This window comes from Herpailurus yagouaroundi, unplaced genomic scaffold (assembly GCF_014898765.1).
Source record: "Herpailurus yagouaroundi ecotype Mexico unplaced genomic scaffold, PumYag 160, whole genome shotgun sequence".
NCBI classification, from domain to species: Eukaryota; Metazoa; Chordata; class Mammalia; order Carnivora; family Felidae; genus Herpailurus; species Herpailurus yagouaroundi.
In genome coordinates, this window is record NW_024412401.1 from 48,550,924 (window position 1) to 48,576,340 (window position 25,417).

Consider the following 25,417-nt stretch of genomic DNA (forward strand, 5'->3'; position numbering starts at 1 on the left):
TGTGCTGGAGAGGAGCACCTAGGATCCTAGCCACCATGTGAGGTCTGACTCCGTAGGGAGAATGGAGGAGAAGAGGGGCCAGGAGGTAGCCCTGGGAGGTCTGTGGGGCAGGCACAGTATGGAAGCCAGAAGAGGATGCATTGGAGCAGCGGCCAGAAAAGTAACAGGAGAACCGGGAGTGATCAATCCATGGCTCCATCTAGGGAAGAGGCGAGTCAGGAAGGCATGAGCTGGGAGCAGAGTCAAATGCTGAAGGTCACTAATGAGTAGAGGGACTCCACAGACTGGCAAGGAGGGTGTTGGAGAGTTAATATGAGCACTTTCAATGGAGCTGGGGGGTAGGGTGGTATGTGGTGGGGGAGAGAGAGGAGCCAGCTCACACAGGACCTGGAAACCAATCATTTTTAAATATTTTATTTTAGAAAAGTCTGAGATTCACAGGGGAAAAAAATGAGAGTATACAGAGAATTCCTGTGTAGCCCATACTCAGTTTTCATTATCAGTGGCATCTTACATGAATACGGTATGTCTGTCACCATTAGTGAACCAATATTGATCCGTAATTATTAACTAATGTCCATACTTTATTCAGATTTCCTTGGTGTGTACATGATATCCTCTTTCTGTTCCAAGATCCTACCTAGGATATCATGTTACACTTACTTGTCATGTTTCCTCAGGCTCCTCTTGGTTAGGACAGTTGCTCAGACTTTCCTTGGTTTTGATGACCTTGACAGTTTGGGAGTACCGCTTGGGGATTTTGTAGAATGTCCCTCTGTTGGGATTTGTCAAGAGTTTTCCTCATGATTAGATTGAGGTTATGCATTTTGGGGGAGGAAGACCACAGCGGACCATTTCCTCACATCATAGCATGGGAACCTGCTATCCACATGACTGGTCACTGTTGATGTTGACCTTGATCACCTGGCTGAAGTGTGTTTGTCAGGATTCATCAGTGTAAGGTTACTCTTTCCCCCCTTCTTCATACTGTCCTCTTTCAAAGGAAGTTGCTCTGCACAGCCTACACCCAAAGAGTGGGGAGTTTACCTCCTTGAAGGCAAGTTGTCTACATAAATTATTTGGAATTATTCTGTGTGGGAGATTTATCTCTTCTCCCCATTTATTTATTAATTCAATTATTTATTTCTATTGAAATGGGCTCATGGATAGTTATTTTATACTTTGGATTATAATCCAATACTTCTTTATTTCGCTGCTCAAGTCGTTGCACCCTTGGCCAATTGAGAGCCATTTTGCTTGGCCCAGAAACCCATTTTGGGTAGGCTTTTGTGAAACTAGACCACCAGGTAAATGTGATGTCCAGTTCCTTGGTTCTGACGTCTTGCTGGGAGAGGACATGGATTTTTGGCTGCTGATTCAGAACCACTGAGTAGTGGATGGAGGCTACTTGGAAGAGGAAAGGTAAAAATACTGGAAATCAGATTTCCAGCCCTAGGTTCCTTGCCTGGACTGTGTTTGAAGGAAGAGAAAGCCGTGGCTGGAGCTGCTGTCCTTGGAGGCGAGAGTTGGTGAGCGTGACCCTACACACAGATGTTTTACAGGCAAGTACCAAGCCTGAGAACGGCCAATAACTAGTTGGAAGTGGTGCCTGGGGCTGTCCAGCACTCTGCAGGCTGAGTGCTCCATTCAAAGCAAGTTGACTCACTATTGGGGGCATGAAGGCCCTTGGCCTTGGCGTTGGCTGTCATGACTGGTAGGGGCTTTAGGGGTTGTATCTGAAACAGGTCAGCAAAGACAGGGGGCAGCTAGGAGAGGGGAGTTGGGTGGGATGGACATCAATTCCTGCAGAGGCACTGTAGCAGGCGGAAGCTTAGACACGGGAAAGAGGGAGGCTTGGCGGGCAGGGTGGGCCCAGGCTAGCTGGCTGCTGAGTGTCCTCCCTGTGCCTTCAGGTTCGCTCCCAGGGCTGCTGGCCTCTTTTGTCTACGTAAGTGGTATTTCTGAAAACATAATAAGCCCCTGTGTGTTCCAAGCACACACTTGCTCCCTTGAACCATGCAGCTAAAATGAGTGCTTAATGGGGCTAATGAGGTGCCTGTTTGTTCTGAGCCAGAGGACATGAGGAGCCACCAAGGGCAGGCTCGGAGGCAGCTGATTAGGGGCAGGGTCTGGCCAGCCCCAAGGCTGTTAACTTGGTGAGCACCTGAGCAGAACTCCCACCCTCTACCAGGGGGTAAAGAAGCCCCACCCCACTATCCTGCCAGCCATGCTGGAAAGAAGGGAGTTTCTGTGGGCTCCCCTGACTTTTGTGTTGCCCTGAGGCTTCTCCAGCCTCCACAGGGACTTTAAGGGGAGAGCCCTGGGCTGAGGCCGTGAGTGTATTCCCATCAAAGACTCGCATAAGCTCGTGGTTAGTGGCTCAACCAGCCATGTGTTGGCACTGTACTGGACCGGGCAGAGGAGCAGGGAGGAGTCAGGAACCTTTGGGTCCCACTTAAATTTTTGTATACTGGGTGACCCTAGGCAAACCAGGTACCCAACCCGAGCTTCAGTTTCCTCAGTTGTAAAATGGGTACAGTAACGCTCTTAAAGATTTTTGAGATTAGTTTAACTCAGTGATGTGGTTTTGCCCTGGATTTGGAGCTGGACACTGAGTAAATGCTCAGAAAATGGTACCTGTTGTTTCTATAAGCATTGGTGTTCATGCTGTGTGAGTTGTTGACCTCCTAGCCCACCAGCCTAGCCAGTCAAGCTCAATTTGGGTTAGCCCACTGTTTCTATTTGGACTGTCAGAGCAGAGTATTGTAGACTGGGTGGCTCTTAAACAGCAGAAATTTATTTATTTACTTATTTATTTTTTTTAAGTTTATTTTGAGAAGGGGAGGGGCAGAGAGAAAGGGAGAGAGAGATTCCCAAGCCTACTGTGCATTGTCAGCTCAGAGCTTGACACGGGGCTTGAACTCACAGAGTGAGATCATGACCTGAGCCGAAATCAAGAGTCGGACGCTTCACCGACTGAATCACCCAGGTGCCCCTAAGCAACAGAAGTGTGTTGCTTAAAGTTCTGGAGGCTGAAAATCCCAGATCAGGGTGCCAACATGGCTGAGTTCTGGTGGGGGCCCTCTTCTGGACTGCAGGCACTGACTTGTAGCCTCACATGGTAGAAGAGAAAAAGGAGCTTTCCTGGTGTGTTTATGGGTTTATATGGGTGCTGATCTCCTTCCTTAGGGCTATGCCCTACTGATCTAATCACCTCCCAAAGGCCCCACCTGCTAGCTGCCATCACCTTGGGGGTTAAGCTATAACATGAATTTGGGTGGGGGCACACATTTAGACCATGGCACCTATTTAGCCCTAACATTGCCCCACTCTCCCCCACCCCTTATACTCCCTTAATCCTCCACCCCACCCCCCCCCCACCCCCCGGGGCAGGTACATCTGGTGGGAGGCACTGACCTGCACATTCCCAGCCAGCTTCCTCTCCCCGACCATGGGCTTCATCCCTGTAGAGGCGCTATGCTTCGGTTCCCTGCTCAGTACCCTTGTCCCCTCTGAAAAGAGAAGTGAGAGCTCAGGGACTACAGCGAGAGATTCTGAAATTGAAGATTGGAGGAGTTCGGGAGGCTGGCTGAATTAATTCTGACTGTAGCTATAGTATCAAAATTGTACTTGCTTTCTCTAAAAACGATATAAACCATTTTTAGAAGTGTACAATTCAAAATTTTTTAGGATATCCACAGTGTTTTACAATCATCATCACTAATTCCAGAACATTTTCAACAGCCCTAAAAGAAACCCTGTATTCAGGAAGCAGTGACTCCCCATTCTCCCTCTCTCCAGACCCTGGCAACCACTGTTCCATTTTCTGTATCTATGGATTTGCCTATTCTGGACATTTTATGTGAATGGAATTCTACAACATGTGGCCTTTTGGTTTTGGGTTCTTGTACTTAGCATCATGTTGTCAAGGTTCATCCATGTTGTGGCACATATCAGAACTTCAGTACTTTTTATGGCTGAGTAACGTTCTGTTGTATGGATATACCACATTTTATTTATCCATTCACCAGTTGATGGATATTTTGCCTGTTTCTACTCATCGGCCATTTTGAATATTGTTAATATGAACGTGTGTCTATAAGTTTGCGTGTGAGTGTGTATTTTCAGTTCTCTTATAGAACTGCCGGGTCATATGGTGACTCTATGTGTAACTTTTTGAGGAACTGCCAAACTGTTTTCCACAGCAGTGCTACCATTTTACATTCCCACTGGCAAATGTGTTAGAGTTCTAATTACTCCACATCCTTGCCAACTCGTGTTATTTTCCATTAGAAAAATTACTGTTATAGCCAGCCCAGTGAGTACGAAGTGGTATCTCATTGTGGTTTTGATGTTCATTTCCCTAATGACTAATGATGTTGAGCACCTTTTCCTGGGCTTACTGGCTATTCGTTTATCTTCTTTGGAGAAATGTCTGCTGAAGTCCTTTGTCTGTTTTTTCATTGGATTATTTATCTTTTTGATGTTGAGTTACAAGAGTTCTTTGTATATTCTGGATATATGATTTGTAAATATTTTCTTGCATTCTGTGGGTTTCCTTTTCACTTTCTTGATAACGTCCTCTGATACACACAAGCTTTTAATTTTGATGAGGTCCAAATTACCGGTTTTTTCTTTTGTTTGTGCTTTTCTTTTCTTTTTTTTTTTTTTTGAAAAAAATTTTTTTCAACGTTTTTTATTTATTTTTGGGACAGAGAGAGACAGAGCATGAACGGGGTAGGGGCAGAGAGAGAGGGAGACACAGAATCGGAAACAGGCTCCAGGCTCCGAGCCATCAGCCCAGAGCCCGACGCGGGGCTCGAACTCACGGACCGCAAGATCGTGACCTGGCTGAAGTCGGACGCTTAACCGACTGCGCCACCCAGGCGCCCCTGTTTGTGCTTTTCATACTTAAGGAACCCCTGCCTGATCCACAAGGTCATGAACATTTACTTACATCTTCTTCTAAGAGTTTTATGGTTTTAGCTCTTACATTTAGGTCTTTAACTTATTTTGAGTTAATTATGTAGATAGCATGATCTAAAGGTCTGATTTCATTCTTTTGCTGTTGCCCACTATCGTTTGTTAAGGGATTCTTCTTTCTCCTATTAAATGGCCTGGGAATTCTTAACTTCTTAATTTTTGGAGCATCATTTTGCTTGATATAGCATCCTTGGTTGATAGATTTTTTTTTTCCTTTCACAACTTGAGATATTTCATCACATAGCCTTCAGACTCCCATGGTTGCTGCTGAGAAATTGGCTGTTCATGTGATTGAGGATGCCTTGTGCATAGGCGCTTGTCTCATGCCGGTCTCAGGATTCTCTTTCCTTGCTGTGATTGTAATGTTTCTGTGTGGGTCTCTTCAGATTTCTCTAAACTGAAGTTTTCTGAGCTTCTTGGATGTGTAGATTCGTGGTTTTCATCACGTTAGGAAAGTTTGTAGCTGGTTTTTCTTCAGATATTCTTTCTGCTGTTTTATCTCTTCTTGCCTGTCCTTCCGAATTCCCATTATGCACATGCTGGTGTGCCCGACAGCCCCCTACAGGCCTCCTAGGCTCTGATCACTTATCTGCAGTCCTTGTTCCTTAAAAAAATTTTTTTAATATTTCTTTATTTTTGAGACACACACACACACACACACACACACACACACACACACACACACACAGAGTGAGTGGGGGAGGGGCAGAGAGAAAGGGAGTCGCAGAATCCAAAGCAGGCTCCAGGCTGCAAGCTGTCGGCACAGAGCCGAACGCGGGGCTCAAACTCACAAACCGCGAGATCATGACCTGAGCTGAAGTTGGATGCCCAACCGACTGATAATAACCTCCTGCCGCCCAGCAGGCGCCCCTTCATTCTTTGTTTCTTTTGTTCCACAGACTGAATAATCTCAGTGGACGTATCTGCAGATTTGCTGATCGTTTCTTTTGCCGACTCAAATCTGCTATTGATCCCCTCTAGTGAATTTTTCATTTCTCTTATTGTACTTTTCCACTCCGGCATCTCTGTTTGTTTTTTTTTTTTTTAAACACTTATGTCTTTATTTGTATTCTTTATTTGGCAAGAGATCATTCTCATGGTTTCCTTTGGTTCTTTGGACATGGCTTCCGTGAGCTCTTTGGCCATATTTAAAATAGCCGATTGAGAGCCTTTGTCTAGTACGTCCAGTGTCTAGGTTCCCACAGAACCTAACAGTTCCTAGTAACAGCTTTTTCTCCTGCGTAGGGGCTGTACTTTCTTGGTTTTTGCATGCCTCTCCTCTCGCTTTCTGTGCTCCGCGTGCCTCACCTTCCTACCTTGGGGTCTTCAGCAAGCTGCACTTCTTCCTCCTCAGAACCTTCGCAAAGGCTGAGCCCTCTCCTGGAATGAGTGCATTCACCCCCATCCCACTTAGTTAATGCCTTCTCATCCCTTAGAGCCTCTGTCACATTAAACACTTAACCTGTTTGTTGTGGGTATGAATAACGGTTCTAAAACTGGTTTGCACCAAACAAAACTGTCATTCTTTTTCTGTATCTCAGCATCATTCCTGATCCTGAGCTCTCCATCTGTGGACTGAGAGGGGATAGATGTTATCTTTCTGTGGCTCCAACCCCCACCCTTGCCACCTCCTTACCTCTGCTTCCCCGACATGGCTGCCTCTATCTAGGTTCCCTTTGTCTCTGCACTATTGGTGAGGCTCATTCCCTGTCTCTTCTCTTTTCTTTTCCCTCTAGCTAGTAAATCTCTTCTCCATGTGAGAAAACCGGTTCTCCCCTCATATCTCTGGCTGAGGCCCTTTGTCTATGCTTATGTCTACACCTGGAAACCAGTGCCTGCTGGGGTTAGACAGTTGGTGAGTGGGGCGAAGCCATTGCCCCTCCAAGTGACAAAACTGACATCGTGTGCATGGATGCTCACAGGAAAGAAGAATCCGGGACCCCCCCCCCCCACCCAACCCTGGCCTCCTTTGGGAGTCTGGAGGCTCTTAAACTGTGTCTGGTGGACTGGGGTGGACTGAAGAGGTCCAGATGGCAAACAGTTCCAGCAGGGCCTGGGGAGGGGGGCGAGAGGCTTGTCCTGGGCGCTGGGGCCCAGCGCACCTGTCTGGTGCCCTAGACTTCCCCTCAGGCTGAGCAGTGGGAGGGGAGAGAGGTTCTTGGCAGGGGTCCTTGCTGTCAGCACCTTCAAGCACGATCATCTCCACATCATTTGATGTAGAGAGCGAAGGAAGGAATGAACCAACGGAAGGAACGCTTGGGGCCCAGGCCCCATTGGGGTACAGCAGTGACGGAGGAGGACTCTTTGTGGGGCGTCACAGGCATCCATGGTGGCTGCGGAAGCTTGCGGAGAGGTGAGAGTAATCAGCAGTGACTCCGGTTTTGAGGGGTCCAGGACATCTGGGATGTGGGGCTGGGCGGGTGGTAACCTGGAGAACAGTGGAGAAACAGGATCTCTTGAGGAACTGGCAGCGGAGCTCGCTGCCATTATTCCCGGGATGATCACGGAGGCTTGACTTCGTTCTCAGCCCCGGGGCTGATGAGGGTTGAGGACATTTGGGTTCCACTTAGAAAAGGAATAAAGGGGAACGAGAAAAGGAGAGGTTAAGAGAGAGACTAGGTGAGGCCGAGGAGGAGACCTGGGGGGAAGGATAGGGGTGGACAAAGCCTGAGAGGAAGCGAGGGGTGGAGAGGGAAAGGGGACAACCAGTTAGCAGTGGGTACAAGTTGGAAGTGAAAGGCATCTGGCAACGTTGCATTGCCTATGAAATGATATTAACATTTTATTATTGTAAGGTGAGCTTTTTAAAACGGAATTTTAAATGTTACCCTGCTGTTCGGGAACACAAAAACCTTTAATTTTATGCAAATGAACAGCGAGGAGCTGAGCGCTTAATGTAAACGAACACTTTCTTTGTAGGAGAGGTTGGAAAAGAGAAAAAAAAATTCCCCAGGATTCTTTAATTGCTGTCTGAAATTATGTAAATCCCAGCACCAGGCAGAACACAATTACCCCGCGGCCCTCCCTGCCAGCGCCGCTAATGTCTAACAAAATATCGGTGGGTGACATTTAGACGAGGTAATGCAAATGAGAATTAATTTTTTTCCAAGACAAAGGGCAGCTGAAAGATCACCTCATTCATATACAGGAGCGAGGAAAGCTCGTGGATGCTGGGGGTGGGGTGGGGTGGGGCGGACTGGGAGCCCTGGGGGTCCCCCGTCCTTGGGCCCAGGTCCCTGAATTTCTGGCTTCTGGCAGCCTTAGATCACGAACTCTCTGGCTGCAGTTCCCAAGTAGTTCTTCATAGAAATCGGGTTAACAAATGTAAATAGCCATAAAAAAAAATACTCCTACACGCGGAGGTGATCCATCCTCAGCTACGAGGCACTTGCATAAACTTGGTATTATTCCATATTCATGGCAGCCTGGCAGGGTGCTAACATGAACCTCTTATATGGAGGAGGAATTGGAGGCTCAGAGAAGTCTGGTCACCCAGCTAAAGGCACACAGTGAAACGTGATGGCAAGAGTTGGGTCCTGTTCTTAGATAGATGTTACTGGTTTTGTTCTTTTCTCTTTTTCTCTTTCTCTTTCTTTCTTTTCCTTCCTTCCTTCCTTCCTGGTCTTTCCACTTAGGATGTTTTTCATTTAAAAAGTGTTTTTAATAAAGAGGGCTTGCGGAGAGAAAACCATGGTTCCAGTTTAGCATCTTCTGCCCTAAATTCTTTTTCTCCTTGAGATAACCTCCACACACATGAACCCCCTCTGCTCAGCTCCTGCTCATCCTTGAGTCTAAGCATAAATGTCACTTACTTGAGGAAGCCTCCTTTGACCCACCCTCAACCCCACCATCCAGGACTTTGACTTCCAAGCATTTACCAAAAATTACAGTAACGCGGTCAATTCTCTTTTCCCTGTGAGATCGTAAATTCCACAAGGGCAGAGGCAGGGTCTGTGGTGGTTGTCACCACAGCCCCAGTGTCTAGGACATTGCCTGGCACTGGCTTTGCTCAGTAAATGTTTAATGAATTCATGAATAAATTAATGATATAAACGGAGTTTGTGTACCGGTGAAAGTGATCATGATGGTTTATGTATATAAAAATGTATGGCAGAAGTTAGTAATGATTCTTTTAACAGTGGCTCCTGGAATTCTAGAAATACATTTTGCAGTTGGAGGTGTGAGAGGAAATATTTTGGAGAGAATAGGTCAGGAACTTGCAGGTTAAGAGAGCTCTCTCCTATTAACTTAGTCTTAATGCCAACACAACTGACATCATAAATTCCAACAGCTGTTGTGACTAGGTTTAGTCAACTCATGGTTGTATGGTCTTTAATGCTGGCTTTGAATCCTGAGACAATCCCTCTAATCACCCCAAAAGATACTTTGGGCTTGAGCCAAACCTGGAGGCAGGCCAATCTGCTATTAAAAATAAGACAAAAAAACATTTTACATGTATTTTTATAGAAAAGATAGTATCCACATCTATAGTTTTAAGGGGTGATCTGATATTTAATGTTTTTCTTCTTTAAAAATAACCTATAACCTACATAGATCAACAACCTTAGGAAATCCTGAGAAGTTTTTCTAGTATCCCACTTTAAAAAGCTCAAGGTCCAGGCAAATTTATTCATTTGGGCTTAAAAGCAGATAACATCAGTGCTTTAAGATTCTTCTAGAGCATAAAGAACTTTCTCTTTTTCTTTCTTTTTAAAAACCAAACCAATATAGTACTTCTTGAGGTTCAGAAAGGAAAAAGAAATCGCTCTGGGTGTCAGGAAATTTACCAGGGGAATTGGTTGCCCATGTGATGGAAGAGCTGAGAAACCAAACAGAAACCAGATGTCGACAGTAGCAAGCAGCTGCCACCATGGGAGGGACAAAGGGAAGAGGTATATTGCTAGAGACTGAAGGCAGAGGTCGCTAAGAGGAGGCTAGGACCCATGGGGCACTGTGGTCCAGAGAGAGGCAGCAAAAATATGCAGGCGATGATGGAGACAGATCTGAAGGAGAGAGGGAGAGCAGCCTCCCAGTCTCCTGCCGGTGCCTCCCGTTGGGCTTATCCAGCTGGAGTGCTGCTGACACAGGAGGCTGGGAAATGACACAGGAGGTCGGACCTGTGTGGGTCAGCCCCTACTTCCTGCCCTGATTCAGAGAAGCACTGAGGGTTGGAGGAAAGAGCAAGGAGGCAGAACATTCCACCTGCTGAGATAGACGCTCTGAAACCGAAGCAACCAGTGATCGAAGTCAAGCTAATGGCGCACTCTTTAATGTGTGATCAGGCTGACGACACCGGAACTCTGATTGGTCTTAACATCACAATTTAAATCTAAAATCACATTGATTCAAAGTACAAAGAAGGAGATGGTAAGAGAATGGAGGGAGAGGTAATATTTGAAGAGATAGTATCAGAGACATTTTAAAACAAATAGAAACCCAGAGACTATATTAACAGTCTTTCCTTATAGGATCTTCTAAAAAGTGTACCTCAAAAAAGAAGAAAAAAGATCCAGAAAGGAAAGTTTGAGATGTAGATAGGAATGATGAGCAAAGAAAATGGTGAACATATGGTTCACTAAGTAAATATTTGTTATATAAAACAACAAAAGAATATCAAATTTGTGAGGATTACAAAAGGAAAGAAGAAAATATGGGAGAAAAGTAGCTTATGAGTTTGTCCGAGTTAAAGTGTTGTAAGGCCCCTGCATTGTTCAGGGGTAGGGTAAAGATGCTAATTTCAGACTCTAAGCAGCAGCATATCGTTGTTCATTTTAATAGTTAATTTTAATAGGAAGTTGGTGTTTGAAGCCATTAGGTTTTGGCTTGTTTATTACACCCCAACATACAACTGATACATTTGCCCTCCCAGATATTAGGAAAGCATTTTAAAGCTACACTATTAAAGCAGTTTGGTACTGGTGCATAAATAGACACAAAAAAACAATGGAACAGACTAGAATCTAAAAATGGACCCAAATAGTTAAAAAAAAATTATTCAGTAAGCGATGTTGGGACAATAGCTTGTCATTTGGGGGGGGAGGGGGTTGAAATTGTTCACTTTGCAGTGCCATTAGGTGGTTGATTTTGTACTTTGTACAAAATTTATAATTATTACCCATATGTGGATAAGTCCAGCATGAACAGAATCCTCAAGGGCTTTACTTTTACCGTTTGCACCGACCGAAGACGACAGAAGCAAAACCGTACGGTGCTGGGGGTCAGCATAGTTGTGTGGCAGTGGTGTAAGTGCATGTCGGGTGGCTAGTGCTCCCCCCTCGGAGAGCCTCCTTTGCAGTTGAGTTAGAGCCACATGGTCCTTCCTGTGGAAAACTCGGCTCACTGCTTACCTGGTAGGCCCTCTTCCCCTTGCTTTTCCTGGTGGAAGGATGATGTTGAGGGGAGCAGCAGTGTGCCCTGCTAGGGGAAGGGCTGACGAAAGTACACAGAAGTGTGGGGCAATCCAAAAAAGAAAGACACAAAAGGAACCACGATAGAGAAAAATGAACTAATGCGAAAAACGAGTGGAATGACACATCCCCAAAAAATCCCATCGTCTTTCAGTTGCTGAAGCATACTGGTTTTTGTTCTCTTCGTGCTAGTCTGCATTTCCAAGTTTTCTGCAAGTGTGGTTTATATTTTTGCGAGAAAAAAACCCCCAACGATTGGCTTATTTCTGAATTGTTAACCAATTTATTCAAAACAGCATGTTGTTTTATGTGTTTTTATGAACTGTGTCTCCTCTTTCATGAGGTGTTGGCTCAGGTCCTTTGTTAACATTTCTATTTTATGGGTGCCTTAATTTTCCCTCTTATTGATCCATATTGTAATATGTAATAAGGGTAGTAACCTTTTCTGATTCTCCAGTTCGTTGGTTGCCTTTTAATTTCATCAGTGGAATTTTTAACTTACAGAATTAAATTGTCTCTAAGTGAAATTTATCAATATGTTCCTTTGATACTTATTTCTTGGCTAATAGGCCTAGAAAGTCCTTCTCCTTTCAGTGAAGTTAAATATGCTCTTTATTTGCATATGTATTCTTCTAATTTTCCTATTTTACTTTAATTCCATAAATCTGGGGGTGCCTGGCTGGCTCAGTCTTTAGAGCATGGATGGGACTCTTGATCTTGGGGATGTGAGTTCAAGCCCCACATTGGGTGTAGAGCTTACTTAAAATGTATAATTCTATAAATCCTGTGGAAATTGTGTTTGGTATAAAATAAAAGTTTTTTAATGTTTATTTTTTTTTTGAGAGAGAGAGAGACAGAGCACGAGCAGGGGAGGAGCAGAAAGAGAGGGAGACACAGAATCTGAAGCAGGCTTCAGGCTCCAAGCTGTCAGCACAGAGCCTGATGTGGGGCTCAAACCCACGAATTGTGAGTTTATGAGCTGAGCCCAAATCGGAGACTTAACTGACTGAGCCACTTAGGTGCCCCAATTTGGTATAAGATAAAAATTTAACCTGAGGGTTTTTTTTTTGTTTTGTTTTTTGTTTTTTACCAAACATATTAGGCAGTTTCTCTAACATCATTAAATAGGTACTCTTTCCTACCCTTCCATCTCACAATGATTTAGATATTTTCTATGGCAGAGATTGCTGCTTATCTATAACACTTAACACTTCTTCTTATCAACAGAATCTTAATTTTGTTTGGAAAAGTGTTTCTCCCAGGTTCCCTTACAGTTTGGGGCGGCTGTGTGACTCACTTTTGGTCAGTGAGATAAAGTGGGTGTCTGTTGGAGATTTCTAGGGGAGTTCTCCTTCTCAGTATAGATACTGCTACTTCGTCCTTTTCTCTCCTTCCTTTCTTCCCTTCCCCTTCCCTCTCCTTCTTAAAAAAATTTTTTTTAATGTTTATTTTTTTTTTTTTGAGAGAGAGAGAGAGAGAGTGCAAGCATGGGAGGGGCAGAGAGAGAGGGAGACAGAGAATCTGAAGCAGCCTCCAGGCTCTGAGCTGTCAGCACAGAGCCCAACGTGGGGCTCGAACCCACAAACTGTGAGATCATGACCTGGGCTGAAGTCAGTCGCTTAACCGACTGAGCCACCCAGGCGCCCCTGTTAGCATCTATGATAAAGGTGGAGTGGCCATTTTTGCCAGCTCAGGATGAAAGGCACACTCTAGGCATGATGGAGGAAGGATGAAACTCTACTCCTGAAATAACTGCATCATCTTTGAATTGTCCACTCTTAGCCGGCTTGTTTTAATGAGAGAAACCATGCCCTCGTGCAGTGAGTGGTTAAACCCTAAGAGTCAGGTTTCTGTTGCATTCAACCAAATGCAACTTCTATGTTAATGGAACTTAGATCTTAATGTATCCTCTTATATGTAAGTTCTTATTAGTAAAGCCTGTTTCCAACTTGTTTATCATGTTCTGACGAGGTGTCTTGTCAAATACAGTAACAATAAATTCTTAAAATCATTGCACTGTGCAATAAGTTTTGTTATTGGATGGGGCTAGTGACCGCTTTACCTCACTTTTTTCAAAATATGTATACTCAAAAGTGTATTCTTCCTGATGAACTCTAGAATTACTTCTCAAGTCGGTCCAACCCATTTTCTCTTTTGAATGGAACACTATTAAACCTATACGGTAATTTGGGAAGAAGTCATATCTTGGCAACATTTCATCTTTTAACTCTTGGGCGTGGTATACCTTTCTGTTTTTTCTAATCCTCTGTATCTCTGAAGAAGGGTTTGGAGCATTTTTCACATATAATTTCTGCACAATTCTTTTTATGGTTACTGCTAAATATTTTATGTGTTTATTGCTATTGTAAATAGAATCTATTTTCTATTATACCGTATAACTGGTTATGGCTAGCATATAGAAAAATCATTGATTTTCAAATATTTATCTTGTATTTGACTGCTCATTTATCCTGAGAGTTTTTCAGTTGATACTTTTATGTTTTCTAGGTATGTAATTGTATCATCTGTAAATAATGATGATCTCATCTTCTCCTTTTAAATAGTTAGACCACTTATCTCTGTTTACATATTTTATTTCATTGAGCAGAAAAAATGTGGAATAAAAATGAAAGTAGTCAGGCTCGTTTTGCTCTTCATTTTACAGGACGTCTCTTATGTCCCCATATACACATTCCATTGTTGTTTTAACATAAGTATTCTTTATTGTGTTCAACAAATATTTTCCTATTCCTGGTTTTTAAAGAGTTTATAAAAATTAGTAATGAGTGTCAGGTTTTATTCTATGTATTTTCTGCGTTCAGTGAGGTTATATCTTTTTTTTATTGGTCCTTCTGATAGCATATATTATATGAATGGATTTCTTACATATAAATAATGCTTAAAATTATGGGATAAATCATACTTCGTTGTAAAAGATCGTTTTAGGAATATCATTGCTTATTTTATTTTTTATATTTTTTATTTTTTTTAGAGAGAGAAAGTGCACACACGTGCATGCAAGTGAGGGAGGGGCAGAGGGAGAGAATCCCGAGTGGGCTCCATGCTCAGCCCCAGAGCCTGACATGGGGCTTGATCTCATGACCCTGAGATCATGACCTGAGCCAAAATCAAGAGTCAGATGCTTAATCAACAGAGACACCCAGATACACCTAACTGACAAAATTTTAAAACATTTTCACATCTAAATTCATAAGTTAGACTCATCCACACCATTATTTTTGTATTATCTCCCTTCAGCATTGTCTTCAGATTCCGCTAGCTCCATAAAACGAAATAGGCAAGGTAAAGTGAATTAGATTGAATTCTGGGCCCAAATCTTTACTCTTCCGTTGTATAGTTGACATCTACACCTTCATCACGTCCTCATAGGGAGAGGGCGTATGTCTTGCCCCTTGGCATTGCGTTCAGCCATACGACTTGCTTTGGCCAGTGGAATGTGAGTCGATGTTTTAAGAGCAGATGTTTGAAATGAGTTGTACAGTTTGCTTGCCTTCATATGATACTGCCATCACCATGAGAAAAACATACCCCAGTTAGTCTACTAGTCCAGGAGATGAGAGACACTTGGAACACACCTGGACCTACCTGCAGCTTGGACCCAAGACCTGCCAAGCCAACATGAGATCAGCCAGTGCCCAGATGACATACAGACATGTAAACAAGAATGGATGATTGTTGGTTTTTTTTTTTTAAGTTTCTTTTAATTCCAGTGTAGTTAACATACAGTCTTATATTAGTTTCAGGTGTGTGATAGAGTGATTCAGCAGTTCTGTATATTAGCCAGTGCTCATCAACATAAGTGTACTCTTAATCCCCTTGACCTATTTCATCCTTCCTCCCACCTGCCTCTCCTCAGGTAACCATCTGTAGTTAAGAGTCCGTTTCTTGGTTTGTCTCTCTCTTTTTTCCATTTACTCATTTGTTTTGTTTTGTAAATTACAGATAAGTGAAATCCTGTGGTATTTGTCTTTCTTTGACTTATTTTGCTTAGCATTATACTCTCTAGATCCATCCATATTGTTGCAAATGGCGAGGTTTCATTTTTATGGCTGAATAGTATTCCATTGTGTGCACATGTGTGTGTATACATATACAGAGACATACACACACACACACACACACACACACACACACACACACACACAACACACACCTCACATCTTTATTCATCACCTGGTGGAGACTTGGGCTGTTTCCATAGTTTGGCTATTGAAAATGCTGCAGTAAACATAGGGGTGCATGTTGTATCCCTTTGGATATGTGTTTTTATATTCTTTGGGTAAATACCCAGTGGTATAATAACTGTATTGTAGGATAGTTCTATTTTTAATTTTTTTGAGGAAGCCCCATGGTGTTTTTCATGATGGCTGCACCAATTTGCTTTCTTACCAATGGTGCAAGAAGGTTCCTTTTTCTCCATATCCTTGCCAACACTTGTTGTTTCTTGACTTTTTTCTTTTAGCTATTTTGACAGGTGTGGTGATATCTCATTGTAGTGTTGCATTTCCTTTATGATGGGCGATGTTGAGCATCTTTTCATGTGTTTGTTGGCCATCTGTATGTCTTCTTTGGAGAAATGTCTTTTCATATCTTCTGTCCATTTTCATTCATTTTTTAGTTTTAATTAATTAATTAATTTATAGAGCATGAGCAGGGGAGAGGCAGAGAGAGGGAGAGACAGAATCCCAGGCAGGCTTTGCACTGTTAGCGCAGAGCCCGACATGGGGCTCATACCGTGAGAGCATGACTTGAGCCAGGATCAAGAGTTGTATGCTTAACTGACTGAACCACCCCTTCTGTCCATTTTTACATTGGATTATTTGTTTTTTGGGCATTGAGTTGTAGCAGTTCTTTATATGTTTTAGATACTAACCTTTTACCAGATATGTCATTTGCAAATATCTTCTCCCATCCAGTAGGTTGTCTTAGTTTTGTTGGTTATTTCCTTTGATGTGCAGTTTTTTATTTTGATGTTGTCCCCTAGCTTATTTTTTATTTTGTTTCCCTTGCCTCAGGAGACTTACCTAGAAAGATGTTTCTATGGCCAGTGTCAGAGAAATTACTGCCTGTGCTCTCTTCTAGGATTTTTATGGTTTGGGATCTCAAACCCAAAATGGATTTAGGTTCTTAATCCATTTTGAGTTTATTTTTTGTGTATGGTGAAAGAAAGTGGTCCAGTTTCATTCTTTTGCATGTAGCTGTCCAGTTTTTCCAACATCATTTGTTGAAGAGTCTTTTTCCTATTGCATATTCTTGCCTCCTTTATCGAAAATTAATTGACCATATAATTGTGGGTTTATTATGGGCTTTCTCTTCTGTTCCATGGATCTGTGTGTCTGTTTTTGTGCCAGTATCATACTGTTTTGATAACTACTACAGCTTTGTACTATAACTTGAAGTCTGGAATTGTGATACTTCCAGTTTTGTTTTTCTTTTTCAAGGTTGCTTTGGTTATTTGGGGTCTTTTGTGATTCCAAAGAAATTTTAGGATTGTTCCAGTTCTCTGAAAACAACTGTTGGTATTTTGATAGGGATTGCACTTAATCTCTAGATTGCTTTGGGTAGTATAGACGCTTTAACAATATTTGTTCTTCCAGCCCATGAGCATCGAATGTCTTTCCATTTCTTTTTGTGCTTCATTATTACTGTATAGAAATACAACAGATTTCTATACATTGATTTTGTTTTTTTTTGTTTTTGTTTTTGTTTTTTTTAAATTTTTTTTTTCAACGTTTATTTATTTTTGGGACAGAGAGAGACAGAGCATGAACGGGGGAGGGGCAGAGAGAGGGAGACACAGAATCGGAAACAGGCTCCAGGCTCTGAGCCATCAGCCCAGAGCCCGACGCGGGGCTCGAACCCACGGACCGTGAGATCGTGACCTGGCTGAAGTCGGACGCTTAACCGACTGCGCCACCCAGGCGCCCCTATACATTGATTTTGGATCCCACAGCCTTACTGAATTCATTTATCAGTTCTAACAGTTTTTTGGTGGAGTCTTTTGGGTTTTCTACAGTGTCATGTCATCTGAAAATAGGAAAGTTTTACTTCTTCCTTACCAATTTGGATGACTTTTATTTATTTTTGTTGTCTGATTGCTGTGGCTAGGACTTCGATCTTTTTGAGTTTGTTGAGACTCCTTTTTTGGCCTAATATGTGATCTCTTCTGGAGAATGTTCCATGTGCACTGGAAAATGATGTATTTTGCTGTTTTACAACTGCATGTTTTGAATATCTGTTAAATCCACCTGGTCTAGGGTGTCAAAAGTCACTTTCATTTTTGATTCCCTATTTGGATGATCTATGCGTTGATGCAAGTGGGCATTTAAAGTCCCCTACTATTATTGTATTACTGTCAATTAATTACTTGTGTTTGTTATTAACTGTTTAATATATCTGGGTGCTTTCATGTTAGGTGCATAAATATTTACAATTGTTATATCTCCTTGTTGGATTGTCCCCTTTATTATTTTATAGTGTCTTTCTTTGTCTCTTGTTACAGTCTTTGTTTTAAAATCTATTTTGTCTGATATAAGTATTGCTACTTTGGCTTTCTTTTGATATCCATTTGCATTATAGATATTTCTCTATCCCCTCACTTTCAGTTTGCATGTGTTTTTAGGTCTGAAATGAGTCTCTTGTAGGCAGCATATGGATGGGACTTGTTTTTTGGTTTTTTATCCATTCTGTCACCCTAGGTCTTTTGATTAGAACCTTTAGTCCATTTACATTCAAAAGAATTGTTGATAAGTATGTATTTATTGCTGTTTTTGATTGTTTTTGTAGTTCCTCTCTGATCCTTTCTTCTCTTGCTCTTTTTGGGAGTTTGCTGGCTTTCTTTAGTGATATGTTTGGATTCCTTCTCTTTATTCTTTGCATATCTATTACTGTTTTTTGATTTGTGGTTACCACTAAGTTTGTATATAACATCTTCTGCATACAGCAGTCTATTAACTTGAAAGTTGCTTATGTTTAAGCTCATTCTTTAAAAAAATTTTTTTAACATTTATTTATTATTGTGAGACAGAGAGAGACAGACTGTTAGCAGGGAAGGGGCAGAGAGAGGGAGACACAGAATCCGAAGCAGGCTCCAGGCTCTGAGCTGTCAGCACAGAGACTGACACGGGGCTTGAACTCACAAACCTAGAAATCATGACCTCAGCCGAAGTCGGACGCTTAACCGACTGAGCCACCAGGTGCCCCACGTTTAAGCTCATTCTTTACTTCTCTCCCTGACCCCATGTTTTTGGTATATGGTGTCATACTTCACATCCTTTTATTTTGTGAGTTTCTTGGCCAGTTTTTACAGATATACTTATTTTTACTGCTTTTCTGCTGCTTACTTTTCTTACAGTCTCTCCTTTCCACTCAAAGAGTCCCCTTTACATTTCTTGTAGGACTGGTTTAGTGGTCATGAACTCCTTTAGCTTTTGTTTGTCTGGAAAACTCTTTATTTCTCCTTCTATTCTGAATGATAGCCTTTCTGGATAGAGTATTCTTGGTTGCAGAGTTTTTTCCTTTCAGCACTTTGAATATATCATGCCACTCCCTTCTGGCCTGTAGAGTTTCTACTGAAAAATCCACTGGTAGCCTAATGGGGTTTCCCTTGTATGTAACTGTCTTTTCTCTGGCTTCTTTTATAATTCTCTCTTTATCACTACTTTTTGCCATTTTAATTACTGTGTGTCTTGGTGTGGACCTTGGGTTGATTTTGTTGGCTTCCTGTGCCTCCTGGATCTGGATATCTGTTTCCTTCTCCAGATTAGGGGAGTTTTCAGCTATTATTTTTTCAAATACATTTTCTGGGATCCCTGTAATGCGAATGTTACTATGCTTGATGGAATTTCTGACTTCTCTAAGTCTGTTCTCATTTTGTGTGATTTTTTTTCTCTTATCTGCTTAGCTTGCTTATTTTCCATTACTCTGTCCTCCAGCTCATTAATTCATTCCTCTACTTCCTCTAGCCTGCTATTTATTCCACCTAGTGTGTTTTAAATTCTATTTCTTGTTTTCTATATCTATGAATGATTCATTTTTGTTTTGTATCTCATTGTCAAGAGTCTCACTGATATCCCCCAGTCTTTTCTCAAGTCCAGTGAGTATATTTAATGATCATTACTTGAAATTCTCTATCAGGCATATTATTTATATCCACTTTGCTTAGGTCTCTTGCTGTGATCTTATCCTATTCCTTCATTTGGGACACAGTTCTTTGTCTCCTCATTGTGTCTAACTATGTTTCTCTGTGTTAGAAAAGTCAGTTATGGGGGCGCCTGGGTGGCGCAGTCGGTTAAGCGTCCGACTTCAGCCAGGTCACGATCTCGCGGTCCGTGAGTTCGAGCCCCACGTCAGGCTCTGGGCTGATGGCTCGGAGCCTGGAGCCTGTTTCCGATTCTGTGTCTCCCTCTCTCTCTGCCCCTCCCCCGTTCATGCTCTGTCTCTGTCTGTCCCATAAATAAATAAAAACGTTGAAAAAAAAATTAAAAAAAAAAAAAAAGAAAAGTCAGTTATGTCTCCTGCTTTTGAAAGTTATGGACTTAGGAAGAAGAGGTCCTGAAGTAGTACCCTGCAGTGCAGTATCCTCTGTTCAACAGAACCTGATACTTCAGGGGTGTCTCCTGTATGTGTTGCATGTGCAGCATATGTGTGTGTTGCATAATGTTGTGTCCTGGCTGCTTTTTCCTTCAGTATGTTAGTCTGCAGAGTCTCTCTTTGCCTCTTTTGGACTGTGTTTGACTGAGGTGGGGTGTGCAGTTTTAATGTGTGTCTAGGGATTCCACAGGGCCCACAGCTGCCTCTGCTGCCAGGACTGAGGTCCTAAAGAACATGCGGGCCACAGTGTTGGCAAGAAATGTACCAATCTTTGGGGGGAGGGAGACCCATAGCACCAGGATTGAGGCAGATGTGACTGGGAAAGGTGAATTTGCTGAATTTGCTAAACCGCAGGGGACTTGGCTTGGTGTAAGGAAGTTATGCTAGGGGGCAGGAGAAAGTGTTGGCACCTACCAACTTCTTTGTTCCTGGAGAAGCCCCTCCACAAACCCTGCCCCTCTGGCACATGCTCAGAGGTGCATAAATAATTCTCCCTCCTGTGTGCCCTAGGCATTCTACAAACTGCTGTTTCTACCTTTATGTGGACTGTTGTGCCATCTCTTTAAGGATAGAGACTCAGGTTCCTATTACCCTCTGGACTCTTCCAGAGCTGAGCCCACTGATTTTTAAAATTGTAGGCTTTAAGTCTTTCTGGTTGTGAGAACTCTCAAAATTCGGCCCTTCTAGTTTTCAGTCAAATGTTTTGGGGATTTATCTTCCCTGCACAGAGCTCCCTGGTATGATAATCTGTCTCTCTCACTTCTCTGGGTTCTTGGCTCCCTCCCACCCACAAGTGGCCAAGGTCCTTTTAGTTCCCCACCATGTCTTCACCCTTTCCACCTTCTCCATCCTCTTTGATGTGACCCCTTCTCTACCTTGGGTTATAGAGTTTGTTCTACCTGTCTTTGGGTCATTTTCTGGGTTATTTACACTGATGTATTACCTGGTTGTATCTGTGGGACAAGGTGAGCTTAGGGACCTCTTACTCCATCTTGGCCCCCAGAATTAGTCTGGATAATTGTTGTTTTCATCCCTATAGTTTAGAGGTGGTTTGTTCCATAGCATTATTGTGGCAATAGCTGACTGATGCACAAAGTAACTCCCCACCTTTTCTGGCCTATATCATTTTCCTTCTCTCTAAAGAACTTCTTTTAACATTTCTTACAAGAAAAGTCACTAGCAACAGATTGCCTCAATTTTGGGTTGTCCAAGAAAGTCTTTATTTCTCCTTCACTTTTAAAGGATAATTTCGCAGGGTATGTAATTCTATGTTGGTGTTTTTTTAATTCTATTAACACTTTAAATATTGACTGCAGACTCTTTCTGGCATGGTTTCTGAAAAGAAGTCAGATGTAATTCTTAACTTTGTTCCTCCAAAGGAAGCTGTTTCCCTGTCTTCACTCAGTGTCTTTTGGGATTTCTTTTTTGTTGTTGTTGTTAATATTTATTTATTTTTGAGAGAGAGTGAGTGATGAGGGGCAGAGAGAGAGGGAGACAGAGAATCTGAAGCAGGCCCCAGGCTCTGAGCTGTCAGCACAGAGCCTGACGCAGGGCTCAAACTCACGAGCCGTGAGATTGTTACCTGAGCTGAAGTCAGATGCTTAACCAACTGAGCCATCCAGGAACCCCACGTCTCAAGTTTTAAAGAGCCTGTTCCTTTGGACTCTGAACTCCACAAGTATTTCTCAGGGGTTTTTTTCCTGATTAGGTGAGACAGGATGGGTAAAGAATTGGGTATTTCCCTTCCCCAGCTCATTTGGGCTCTGGTTAACTCATTTCTCTTAAGGCCAGAGTACTTGGCATATTTCAAAATGGTTCATTTTTCTCCTTTCCTTGCCAGAAGCAGGAGGGATTTTTCTCCAATATTTACTCTGAGAACCTGGTTGACCTCCTAGAGTTGATAAAAGTGTTGGGGTCCCCTATGACTGGGTTTTCATGGAGTCTTTAACTCACAGATGTTCACACTGAGCCTCCAACAATTGGCTAATTATAGCTCATGTTTTCCTACCTTGACACTCATTCCTGCTGCTGTTTCAACTCATGAGTCTCTGCTCTGATAAAACTGCTACTCCCTACATTCTCATTTCTCCCTCTCCCTCCCTTATGAGAATTTAGCATATGAAAAAGGCAGCATTTCTTAAGGGAGGAAAATGATGGGCTATTTAGTAAATGGTATTGGGATAACTGGGCAACCATCTGAAAAAAGTTAGCTTAGATCCCTACCTCACTCTTTACATCAAAATGAACTCCATGAAGCTCATATATAACTTTTTAAATATAAAAAGTTGAAAAACATGAACAATATTATAAACATAGAGATTTAAAAAATCTTATGAGAGAGCTTTCTAAATACATAAAATCTAGAAACCATTAAAAAAGTTGTTGAATTGAAATAAAATAATTTTTAATGTGCAAGACAAATACAGCATGAGAAGACAATACACTGGGATAAGAATCTGCAGCATGTAGATCAATAAACAACTAATTTCGTTAGCATAAAGAATGTCTACACATGAGCTTTAAAAACCTGACGACTGACTAGAAGAGCTAAGGGCAAAGAGATTGTAGAGGCAGTGACCTAGGAAGACAAATTCAAGTCGTTCTTGAACAAATGAAAAGATGCCCAATCCTGCTCATAACAGAAGTAAACATCTGAGGCAACATACCCCTTTTCATCTATCAGAATGTCAAACATCAAAATCTTGATAACACAAGATGGGTGTGAGAAAACAATAAATACATAAAATATCTGTAGGAAGTAATTTGGCGAAAATCTTCTTAAGTTAAAAATGTACACACTGGTTCCACAGCCTGTATCATCAGGGAAGCACAAATAAAACAACAGTGAGATGCCACTAAACACTGACTAGAATGGCCAAAATCTGGAACACTGACACCACCACCAAATGCTGGTGAGGGTGTGGAGCAGCAGGAAGTCTCTTTCACTGCTGGTGGGGATGCGAAGTGTTGCAACCACTTTGGAAGTTGGTTTGGCTTTTTTTGTTTATTTTGTTTTTTTAATTTTAATGAAACAAAACACACTCTTACTCTAGGATCCAGCAATCACACTTCTTGGTATTTACCCAAAAGAGTTGAATATTTATGTCCACGCAAAAACCTGCACGTGGATGTTTCCAGCACCTTTATTCATAAGTTCTAAAACCTGGAAGCCACGAAGATGTCCTTCAGTAGATAAATGGATAAATAAATGTAGTGTTATATCCAGACAATGAAGTATTTTTCAGCGATAAAAATAAATGAGATATAAGCCATGAAAAGACTTGGAGGAACCTTAAGTGTATACACTACTACAGGAAAGAAGGCTATCTGAAAAGGCTACATATTGTATGATTCCAACTGTATGACATTCTGGAAAAGGCAAAAGTTATGGAGACAGTAAAAAGGTCAGTGGTTGCCGGGGGTTGGAGTTGAGGGGATGGCTAAATAGAACACAGAGGATTTTTAGAGAAGTGAAAATACTGTGTGATACTATAATGATAGATTCATGTCATTCTATAGGTATCCAGAAGCATAGAATGTACAACACCAAGAGTGAACCCTAATGTAAACTATGGAATTGGGATGATTATCATGTGTCAGTACAGGTTCACCAATGGTCACAGATGTGTCACTCTGGTGGAAAATGTTGTTGATGGGGAAGACTGTGCATGTGTGAGGGCGGGGCATATGTGGGTAATCTCTGTACCTTCCTTTCAATCTTGCTGTAAACCCAAAACTACTCCAAAGTAAAAATAAAATACTTTTTAAAAAGCACATATCTTTTAGCCTAGAAACTTCACTTTCAGAAATTTATTCTTCAGAGATACTAGCCAGATTGCAACTTAATTTTATTCCACAGTTACTGATTGAGCATCTACAGTGTGCCAGGCACTGTAATAGGCACAAAGGATACAAGGATGAGTGAAACACAGCCCCGTTGTAAAGTCACTTTATTATCTTACGATTGGAATTAAAGTTGAATTGAAGTACTTCATTTCAAAGATGAAAACAGTAAGTTTCAGGGAGGAGGTGAACAGGAGCTTGAACCAAGGTCTGTATGACTCTAGTAAAACACTAGGCGGGTGGGGGCACCTGGGTGGCTCAGTGGGTTAAGTATCAACTTCAGCTCAGGTCACGATCTCACGGTTTGTGAGTTTGAGTTCGAGCCCCGTGTGGGGCTCTGCGCCGACAGCTCAGAGCCTGGAGCCTGCTTCAGATTCTGTCTCCCTCTGTCTCTCTCTGTCCCCTCCCCCACTTTGCGTGTTCTCTCTCTCTCTCTCAAAAGTAAACAGACATTAAAAAAAAAAAAAACCCATGGGGCGCCTGGGTGGCGCAGTCGGTTAAGCGTCCGACTTCAGCCAGGTCACAATCTTGCGGTGCATGAGTTCGAGCCCCGCGTCAGGCTCTGGGCTGATGGCTCAGAGCCTGGAGCCTGTTTCCGATTCTGTGTCTTCCTCTCTCTCTGCCCCTCCCCCGTTCATGCTCTGTCTCTCTCTGTCCCAAAAATAAATAAACGTTGAAAAAAAAAATTAAAAAAAAAAAAACCCACTAGGTGGGTGGGTTAAACCTTTTCATCCAAGTGACCCTTAAGCACAAGAGAATATAAAATATTCCCAAAGATCAGGGGGCATAGCCTAGAGTGGCCTTTTGCAAGCAAGGGAATATTTATTGTTTCTAAAATGTCATGCACATTGTGCATTGTTTCATCTGTCTCTATATTTAAAAACACACATACATGTTTAGTATAAAGTAGTGTTTCAAAAATTAGTTCATTACTTACCAGTTAAATTAATGACCTTTTCCCTCAAAACCTATATGTGTATAATGGGTACATGAGGAAAAAGATCCATGTTTAATTGTGGTTTCTCTCCCTTTCTCCACCCCAAACATACTCCAAAAGAGAGAGACATCAGCAAAGCCAAGCTGCTGCTTGAATCTGTGGCTAAAAAGACACTGCTCTGTGTTGCTGTCTTGAAATTCTTCATCATTTTATCTTTGTGTTTTGTACGTGGAGTCTGAAAGGATAATAGAGCACTCACCAGGGTCTTGGCATCTGGGCTCCCACAATCTGGCCTCCTTGCTTCCCAAGGACAGGTTCTGGGCTGCCGCCTTCTCAACTTCTGGCACACTGGAAAGGGTAGGGGTCAGGCGCACACCCCACAGTGTCTCTGGGGAGGGGGGGTGGCAGTGGCTGTGCCTATCCTGGCTGACTGCACCAGGTACATTCAGCAGGCGGCTTGGCAGGGATCTCTTACCCACCGCTGATCCAAATACCAAGTGCATCTGGCACAGAGGTTGCAGTCCTCCGGGAGGTTGCCCGAAGCAGTAGGTTGGGGCTGCAGGAAGGAGGCATTGACTTCCTTGTCCTAGCCAGTCCCAGAACTGGACCTTGACACATATCTGCCAACCCCCTT

At 42.4% G+C, this 25,417-nt stretch overlaps 1 long non-coding RNA gene across 1 annotated transcript in view; it reads left to right on the plus strand.

The window, feature by feature from the left end:
• Nucleotides 1-24,003, plus strand: part of LOC121034454 (uncharacterized) — a 59,171-nt gene extending 35,168 nt beyond the window's left edge. Inside the window, exons 2-3 of the long non-coding RNA XR_005792433.1 lie at nucleotides 7,204-7,336; nucleotides 23,863-24,003. This is a non-coding gene — a long non-coding RNA (uncharacterized LOC121034454). The remainder of the gene's footprint in view (nucleotides 1-7,203; nucleotides 7,337-23,862) is intronic.
• The last annotated feature ends 1,414 nt before the right edge of the window (nucleotides 24,004-25,417 follow it).